Genomic DNA, 9,490 nt, shown 5'->3' with positions numbered 1-9,490 from the left:
GAACCTGCTTCAGCTCCCATTTGAGGCAGCCTCCTGCCTGTTCAAGCAGGGCCACCCGTCCTGGATGTGGCTTTGAAACCTGTTCGCCCCAGCCTCTGCTACTGGGACTGTGCTATGATGTTTGTTTGTCTGTTTCTTGCCTTTTGAATAAAAATAAATAAAAAAAGTCCTCATATGTGTCTTTGTAGTTTACACACATTTGTCATTTTGTCTGCATTACAGCCCAGAAACGAGGCAGAGGTCACTGACATGATCTTACAGTAAAGGACCCCAAGAATCTGGAAGATGACAATGACGTGTGTCCAGAATCCCCATCTCCCCAGCTCAATGATGACGAGCAAGGACTCTGAGGTGGGTAGCCCAGGTCTGAGAGCCTGTTTGGCTCCTTTAGGTCACCTGATGTCTCTGAGGTCCGGCTTTCTCCACTGTAAGTTGAATAGAAATATGCCAGCCTCCTGGGGCTTGGCGAGACCTGAATGAGGTCACGCATATCCACGTGCATACAGTACTGACTCCTACAGTACCTAGCTGAGGCTTGCATCATCTGTGGATGGCACTAAGCGGGCAAGCTGTATATCAGGCCCCTTTTTATACCGCTTCCCCTCCTTCCAGCCCCATATTCTGTGCACACAGTTCCATGCAGTTTCTATGGCTTTTATGGGGGGGGGGGGTAGTCCTTTGGCTTGGAGTTTCTCTGACTCACTGTAGATCTTGCTCAGCTTTAAAGGGCTATAGGAGAGGTTCACACTTGAGGGAGCACTCCTGACCAAAGGGAGGATGGAACCGTTGGAGAAATCATCCATTTTTCATCCCTTCTGGCCAAGTCGATGGCTCAGAGATGTAGTTCAAGTGGGGGAGAGACTAAGCCACAATCACTTCCAGTGCTGACCAAACTGATAGCGTATTTTTGCATTCATGTTCTGGTTTCACTCACTGGTGCTTCCCTCATGTTCCCTGGGGTCCCCTCCCAGATAAACTACCTCACTGCAAACTCTGACTCAGGCTCTTCATTTGGGAACCCAAGCTAGGACGAGATGGGATAGAAGCCAGACCTCTGATCTCTCACTCCAACATCAGGATGCCTTCGATTAACACACGCATGCACACAGACACAGGTGCACACACATGTACACACGGACACTTGCTCCATTTCCATAGCAAGCAGGGGGAGCAAGGGGTACATTTGATGAGCTCTGGAGTGTTATCAGAGCATCTCATAGGTTATCAGGCCCCCCCCCCAAAGGGCAGAAAGTGTTCCTGTGTGTTAATGAGCAGTAGTGTCCAACCCCAGATAGACTGACGATAGCAATCACCTTCCACCCGAGGCTGGCATCAGGTGGAGTCAGAAACTGTCTCCAAGCTGTGATTTAAAGGCACCATTAGGCTCTGCGATGCAAATATATTAGGTGGGTGGGGTGACATGTTCACCTCTGGCTCTCTGCCACACCAGGGTAAGCTGCAGCTTGCAGGAGAATGCGGTTTTAGGTGAGGGCTACTGGCCCGCAACCACCTAAACTACCACTTATGGGTGGCCAGTTCTGAGTCAGCACCGTGCTAACATTTCCATGCACATCAGTGTTTTCTTAAATTCACCTGGAGTGACTTAAAGGGCCAGTGGGAGCCTATACTCTCCCTTCCGTCTTCCTTGGTCTGAAGGTGGGGCTCGGGCATCCAGAAATTTCAGCCCCCGAGGCAGCGGGGGAAGCAGTGAGTGTCGCAGAGCAGGTGGGACATATGGCCGGTTAGAAGCGGAAGGACCAGGCACACACAAGCCTACCTGGCTCTGAAATGTACTTGCCAAATGTCTCTTCTACAAATCTTGACAGGAGGCTATGCCTGTTCCTCCAGGGGAGAATACCAGGGGGCCGAGAGCAGAACTAGAAAATCTGGTGCCGTTCATGCTGCCTCTTTAAAAACTCCTGATTTTTTTTTTTTTAATAAAAAGATAAGATTTTGCATAATTTTCTATAAATTGATGCTCCAAGGAGACAGGCTGTTGTACCCTGCCCAGGTCATTCGCACTGTAACCATTGCAGGGAGATCGGATACTCTGGTTTGAACAACTCAGTCCGGATCTGTTTACCAGCCCCCTACATGGAAAAGAGAAAACTGTCCGATAAGGGGATGGACACAGATGGGGAGAAGGAAGAATGGGGAGGAAGAGGGAGTAAAGCCTGAGACTCCTTCAAGGTCACCTCTGTTACTATTTCCCGTCATAGTGGGAAAGAAGAGTTCTTAGTTTTGAGGATGGAGTCATTAAAGAGCTCACAGAATGTCCCTTACCTTCCGTTTCCGAGGCCAACAAACATTTTCTGGAAAGGGTCTGACAGTAAATATTTTAGGCTTGTGGCCCATCTGGTCTCTGTCACAACTACTCAGCTCTGTGGTTGTAACATAAAAGCAGCCTTAGACACTGACAGAAGTGAATGGGCGTGGCTGACATCCAATAAAACATCATTTACAAAAACAGGCGGGTGGACGGATTTAGCCTGTAGGCAGTAGCCGACCTCTGCTCTATTTGCTTACTTACAAACACGAGGGAGACAATTAGCTTAACCCCTCCTATCCTCACTGAACTTATCTGTGAAATCTCAAAGTAAGGGCTGGGCTGGATGCTTCGAACAGCCACCTGCGCCTGCCCACACATGTGCGCATGCGCGCACCATGCCAGCCTTCGAAACCTGGATTGGCTTCCTGGGTGAAACCAGGAGGCTTAGGGCAGTTGGGTCTAATGCTGCCCATGTAATCAGTGTAAGGCCACAATTTGCTCCCAGGCCTTCTGGTAACTGAAACTGATGCTCTTCCAGGCTATGGCAATATTTCTAAGCAATTCTTTGCAAATACTGCTAGCCCAGAGATCTATGAAACTATGATTTCATTTACTTTCTCTAGGTGGCTCTTTGCCCAACATGCCTACAGTCCAGGAACGTACCAAACACGCCATTTTTTTTTTTAAACAATGTACCTAAGGTTGAAATCTATTCAACTGAGCAAGTTGACTTGGCATCCTGTAAGCAAATGTCAGGAGACCCATTTCTAGGAGACTAGCCTCCCACCTCAAGAATATATTTGGAAATGCATCTGAAGAACCTCCTTATTCTGATCATGCAGCTGTCTCTATTCTCACAGGGTCACATAAGCTCTCAGAGAGTCCAATCCCAATGACACCAGCATGCTGAAGTCAGTAAATGCACTCTCTGTGTGTCATTGCTCTAAATGGCCTCTCTGGAAATATCCAAGAAGCCAGAAATCACTGTGGTCCAGATGCCTGCTCATGCCGTCACTCATTTTCCCCTCTATTTAAAATGTCACCCTAGCACATTTTTATGTGTCCAATGATCCTAGGTGCCCAAATGAAGAATAAAAAGAGCGGTCTTTGCATTTGCCCTCTAGGAGCTATGGTGCCAGGACTTATGTTAGATACTTAACTCTGTTACATATATGATGCCACTAAATTCTTCCAGCAGCCTTGTGATGTAGACATAATTGTCTTCATTGTGGACAAGACGTGTGCCGGAGCGGCCCCTCTTCCCCTTGGAAAACTGCGGGAGTTGGCTCAAATCTTCCCCCTTGCAGATGAGGAGAACGTTCAGCCCCCTCAAGATCACTGTGAAGTTATCAATGAGTGCAGCTTTCATGCTTACTCTATGATGACTGAAAAATATTTGCAAGTGAATGAAAAGAAAAGGGACAAGCCTCAGGTCATCTCCATGATGACCATAAACCAGTAGTCCTTAACTCTCTGGGATCATAGATTTGTTTTTAAATAGAGGGTTAAAATTTAGCATCTTTTTCCTTTAATAATGTGCAATTATCCATAGTTTGCACATTTCAGCGGCTCCATGAACAAAAACAAGTATCTGCTAAATGTAGGTTACTACGGTCGATGCTGGGCCATTGCTGGTGAACCGTGGTCACTGGGAGCAGATGCTCTTAGAAACGTCTCTCTGCACCTCTCTGTGTCCCATCACCCTATGATTGCAGTGACACTGGACCCACTTCCCGCTGCAGCTCCCGTATTTCTCTGCCTGAGAGCTTTCTTTTACAGATAAATTTGCCATTCTCGTGGCACCTGGAGCATTAGGAGATGAATGTTCTGGAAGAACAGCTCTCTAACAAAGATTGACAGGTGTATAAGTATCCCAGCTCCCCTCCCCTTCAGTGGGATCAACCCGAGGCACATGCTCTGCATTGTATCCTGGTTTGCTCGGTGGGACTAAGCTCGGTTGCCCACACTGATGGGTGTGTTCTCTTTCCCTGTGCTTCCACCAGTGCCTCCTTCCTTGTCAAATAAATCAGCTGCACTGGTATCCTTGTTTCAGGGGCTGTTTCTGGGAACTCTAACGAAGGCAGCCCATAACAGTTTTAAGTAAAATGATTTATCCCTTATGCTATATAAGGTGGGTTTTAATGGGTATTTGTTTTACAGATGGGGAAATCTGACACAAGAACAGGCTTAATAACGAGCTCAAAGGTCTACAAAAGATTGATCTAAGCTCATCCTGGACCCAGGTCTCTTTATGCAGAGATTTGCCCTCTTTTTTTATGTATTTAGACAATAAAACTGCTGTATGCTAGGCATTAAGTAAGACATTGGGGATACAGAGGATCGTCAGATAAGGTCTCTTATGTGGAGTTCACATTTTAAGAAGTGGAGAGAGACGGGAAGCCCACATAATAATGAAATAATTATAAAGGTTTGGTGAGGAATATCAAGGAAATACATAGCATGGCATAATATTAAAAAAAGAGGTAGAAATTGGAGGAAAGGCCAACTTTCGAAAGAACTCAAGAGAAATCCTCACACTCCTAGGTTCTCCCTTAGTTCATTGTACTTCTGCTCTTACCTCCAGCAAATGCCAAATGCATGTAGGTATCAGCAAGGAAAAAGACATAGTCTTTACTCTAAGGGGTTTACAGTCAGGTAGAAAAGACAGGGAATAAACAAGAAGCAAATGAGGAAAGATACCACTTAGTGATCACCACTTGTTGAAGACACAAGTGATAAGGGGGCACGCGTTGGCTTTTTTCAATAGGGATTCCCTTAAAGAATTAAGTCCAACTGCCCTAAGGCGTACTTTGGATGGAAGTAACTCACTTCTCTTCTAGGACTCAAGAATGGTACTGGTAATATGCAGTTCTTGAGAAAGTCTGGGGGACAAAGTGAAAATCAGTTGCTGGATTCTATGGTTCTGATGAGGAACCCCAGTTGAGAAAGTTATCATTTAAGCAGAGCTCTGGATATCAAGGAGAAGCAAGCTATTGAGGATCAGAGCTTGCAGGGTGTAGAAGGGCGACTGCCAAGCCTGAGAAGGCTGGAGAGACTAGAGCAGGTTGGATGAGATGGGAGGGTGAGGGAAGTGGGATTAGTGAGGTGGGAAAGGACCATAATGTGGGCAGTCTTGTGCATCAAAGAGCATATACTGTATTCAAAGGATGGGGAATAATTCATAGAAAGACAACAATCAAAGAAGGGAAACCAGATAAGATGTTATTGCAGTATCTGGCCAAGAGGGGGTAATGGCTTTAACCAAGATGGTGGTGGAGTCAACAGGACTTGCTAATGAATTAGATATTGGGAAAGGGATGAAAAATCATAGGGAATGTCTGGCTTTACGAATGGTTGATGAAAGATGGGCCATTTACTAGGATGGTGAAGATTAAGAAGGAACAGGTATCCAGGAATAAATTCAAGAATTCTATTTTGCCTATGTTACAATTGAGGTGCTTATTTAAATCCAAGTAGAAGTGTTAAGTTGATTACTGAGTATGTGCATCCTGAGTGTATAGAGAAAGATTTCAGAATCTTTGCCAGGTAGGACGTGGTCACCTAGAAATACACCTGTGGTCCTGTAGTACTTATTGCCTGGGTTGGAATTTTAGCTCTCTCAAGGTGATCCTGTGCTGGATGGTAAATCTGATCGGTGCCCGCTGTGGGGAGAGGATAGATGGAGAAGTTAAGGAAATTTAGGCAAGTTCCGGGATACTTCAATATTTGTAGGTTGAAGAAAGAGAAAGAGTCAACACAAGTGAGCACGAGAGAGTAATCACTGGAGTAGGAGGACCACCAGGAAATTGTGGTATCAGAAAGACAAAGGAAAATGCGTTTTATAGGAAGTAAGATGGTCAGCCATGTTAAATGTTGCTAGAAGGTAAAGCAAGCTATGGCCATCCAGAAGACTTCCTTGCTGGAAGTCATGATTCTAACAGATGAGATAGCCTCTCTCTAGGACACAAAACCACCTGCTCCTGGAGAGATCTAGTCTTTGGCATCACAAATGATTTAAGGACAATTGGCAGTGTGCTTGGAAAGACCACAGGATATTTTATCTAGCATGCTCAGAACAACTGAGACAAATTGAAATTTCTTGGGATGAAAGAACAATGTCTTGCCTATGACATTGTCTGTTATGAAGTTCAGCAAACATGGGAATTCATTTCAGAAAATTGGGATCCTCCAAGGGCTCTGGCTTACTTGTGACTGTTCTACTACTATTATTATTAATGTCTACTACCTACTGTTTGTATCACCTCATCTCTTCCAACTCCAAGCCAGTGCTATTTTCTAGCAGATCGTGCTGTTTCAGCAAAGCTCCCTGGCTGGTTACATAAAAAGCAATGTGGGAAAGAGTTAATTGGCAAACAGAGTGACTACATTTGCAACCCAAGAAGGCCTGCTGTGACTTGTTATCTGCTGAGCTAAGCAGCTCGCTGTACAAGTGATATTTGAGGCTCATTGCTGTTAATGCCAATGGGGGCACTTAACACCTCTCTGGAAATGATCTCAAGATTAATATCTTGCCATTTATTTCTTGTTATTTTTTCCCTCCTTGGAATGGAAGCCTTTTTCATCCTTTGCCTTCAGGAGCCAGAGCTGAGAGAAGGTCAGATGTGGCATGAACCTGGGGGTGGGGGGGAGGGGATGACAACTTGACGGCTCCTTCCAGACTTCTCCTTGTGCAGCGTTGAGTCACGGAGTTGTAGCATTACTCAGCAAAATGGAGAGAGCATGGGTTTAAGAGAGCACCTGTTTTAAAATATTTAATAACTTAAAGATCTACTTACCTCAGTATTATTTTTTTCATATATTAAAGTAAAAGAAAAAAAAACATAATGAAATGTGTATTACAGGTTTATTATGACCAATCTTCTCAAATCTGGCTTCTGACTTCTCCACTTACTGAACTGGTGTCGCGCTGCTACCGTTTCAGTCATATATTCATTACAAGTGACCCACCTCCTTCCCTGAAACACACTCTTCTTTTCCGGTCTGTGATCTCACACATTCCTGTTTTTGTTCTTGCTTTCATACTACCCCTCCGGCTGCACTTGCTCAGTCTTCTGTGCTGGTTTCTCCTCCTCACTCTGATGTCAGAACTTGAAGATAGGTTTTCTTCTCTCTTCCCTTTATAATCTCTCTCTGGATAATAGCCATTATCATCTCATTAAACACCACGTATATGTTGACGACTCTGATCTCTCTAGATTAGGCACATCTTGTGAGATATAGTCTCGTTCGTCCACCTGCCTATGTGACAGCTCCGCTGAGATGCCTCCGGAACACCTTACACTCAACATGCCTGTGAATCTTGAGCTCCTTGAGAATCCATTGTATCCCCAACCTACCCCATCTCAGTAACTAGCACTATAACAACCCTGCGACTCCAGATAGAAGCCCAAGGAACAAAGTTAACGCCTCGCCCCTACTTTCCTTATAAAATACATATGCATCTCGTGGGAATTCTATATCCAACTATATTTTGAATTCTTCCACTCACCTTTATCTCCACTATTACCTGGGGGACGTATTTGCCATTTTTCCTTCCAGATCCATTCTCCATCCTTCTTTATTCCTCAACAGCCTGGTCTGCATAAGCTACGTCAGTAAGATCCCTTGCTCTTGGGCTTCTGGCTGGATCCAGTTCATGGGCAGTAATAGCAGAAAATTGGAGGAAAAGAGTGAGTGAAGTTGGGGTATGTGTTCCATGGACTCCCTCCTTTCAGGATGGCCACAGGCTTGCAGGGATCTTTAGCACAAAGTCTCATTTCCAGTCAGGAGGCAACCCTCTGTCTCCATGAACTGGTTACCCTTCTCTCCATTCATGCCTTTGTGCCTTCTGGTATAGTAGTGGCACTCCTCTGTTCCTTGTCCCTGGGGAACTACAATGCCCACTACTGGCTTCCCTATACCTTATTTCCACCTTTATCCTGTATCGAGCTCCCAAACAATCCTTGTCTGAAAGAGCTTTCTGTTTCCTGGTGAAGCCTGAATGATAAGTCATTAAAGAACATAAAAGAAAACAAAAAACATACTCCTCATTGGTCTCCTACACTCATTGAAACCAGATCCATATAGTGTCTCTGCAACAGTATTGAGCATTTGTTTTAAAACCTATCATTTCACTCCTCTGCTGAAAAGCATTCACGAGCTTCCTATTGTGTTTGCAATAAGCTCCTTATTACGGGATTAAACCCTTTTGTGAAACGGCCTCTGCCTACTTTTCCAAGCATGTCTTGCACTTTTCTATGACTTCTTTTCTCCTTTCAGGACGTGCAGATATATATTTTTTAAGTTATTTATTTAAGAGAGAGAGAGAGGATGAGCAGGAGGGAGAGGAAAAGAGAATCTGAGAATCTGAAGCAGATTCCACAATGAGCACAGAGCCTGATCCAGGGCTCAATCCCATAATCCTGAGATCATGACCTGATCTCAAACTAAGAGTCAGATGCTTAACTGACTGAGCCACCCAGGCACCCCATCCCTGCAGATATTATTAAGTCTCTAAAACACGAGAAGCTCTTCTCTGCCTCATGGATCTTACATGTGTGTTTGTTTCTGCCTGAAATGTTCTCTTCATGGAGAACACGAGTATTTGCCTCCTCGTTGTTGAGTTCTAGCTTGGATGTTAGATCCTCAGAAATAGTCTTCCTGTCACTCACTGTAAGTGGTCCCTTCCTCATTAATCTCTGCTGTAGCTTTCTGTAGCTTTTCTTTCATGGCACTGAATTCACTCATAATTATTTATTATTTACATATTTAATGAATGAATCCCTGCTGGAGACATGAATTCGATGCCATGGCTGTTATTTTTTATCCCATTATGCACGTTGCTTGATATATACTAGGAATTCAACAAATACTGATTGAATTAAGGAATTAAGCAGCCAGAAGTACCTGACTCATAGCATGTGCTGCAATTATTGGGAAATACCGTTTACCAAGGATTTTCTGATACTTGATATTAGTTAATAATATTAGTAACATCGTCAAGTTTACACTTTCTTCATATGTCTGGTTATCATGGGTTGACCTCAACACATAATCCTTGGGATATGTAAGGTGACTGAACCAATTGATGTATATCATTAGGGATGTATATCAAAGGGGTGATAACTGTTCTAAACTCTAAAGGAACTATTTTCTAGACAGAATAAAGAGAATGAAGCAGGTTTACTCTTCTGGAAGTTTGGAAAATGGAAATTTATTGAG

General features: G+C 44.2%; 1 long non-coding RNA gene across 1 annotated transcript in view; it reads left to right on the top strand.

Moving 5' to 3' along the window:
• The first annotated feature begins 221 nt into the window (after window positions 1-221).
• LOC131828003 (uncharacterized) overlaps window positions 222-9,490 on the top strand; it is a 29,176-nt gene continuing 19,907 nt past the window's right edge. The window contains exon 1 of the long non-coding RNA XR_009352176.1: window positions 222-351. This is a non-coding gene — a long non-coding RNA (uncharacterized LOC131828003). The remainder of the gene's footprint in view (window positions 352-9,490) is intronic.

Source organism: Mustela lutreola, chromosome 3 (assembly GCF_030435805.1).
Source record: "Mustela lutreola isolate mMusLut2 chromosome 3, mMusLut2.pri, whole genome shotgun sequence".
NCBI lineage: Eukaryota > Metazoa > Chordata > Mammalia > Carnivora > Mustelidae > Mustela > Mustela lutreola.
Note: the sequence above shows the minus strand (reverse complement) of the source record. Positions and strands in the feature narration are given on the sequence as shown.